The sequence below is a fragment of the Plasmopara halstedii genome (genome assembly GCF_900000015.1).
Source record: "Plasmopara halstedii genome assembly, contig: Scaffold_110, whole genome shotgun sequence".
NCBI classification, from domain to species: Eukaryota; Oomycota; class Peronosporomycetes; order Peronosporales; family Peronosporaceae; genus Plasmopara; species Plasmopara halstedii.
The window spans coordinates 350,169-350,406 of NW_020187031.1; positions in this window are offsets into that span (position 1 = coordinate 350,169).

Consider the following 238-nt stretch of genomic DNA (forward strand, 5'->3'; position numbering starts at 1 on the left):
GGCATTTGTAGTTTTCTTTTTTGTTCAATACTTTTCCAACCACAGGCATTTACACATAATACCTGCAACAATCTGTAGAATAGACAAGCAGTAGTCTTTTTTATGGCTCAGATTTGGACCTCTGTCTGAAATTCGGTTGAGTTCCTTACTCAGATGAACACAGTCTTGAAAATGGCCTTGTGACGGGACAGCCCAAAGTTGGAGTCAGTGTGAACAATCTCGAGCAAGGTCGAAGCTC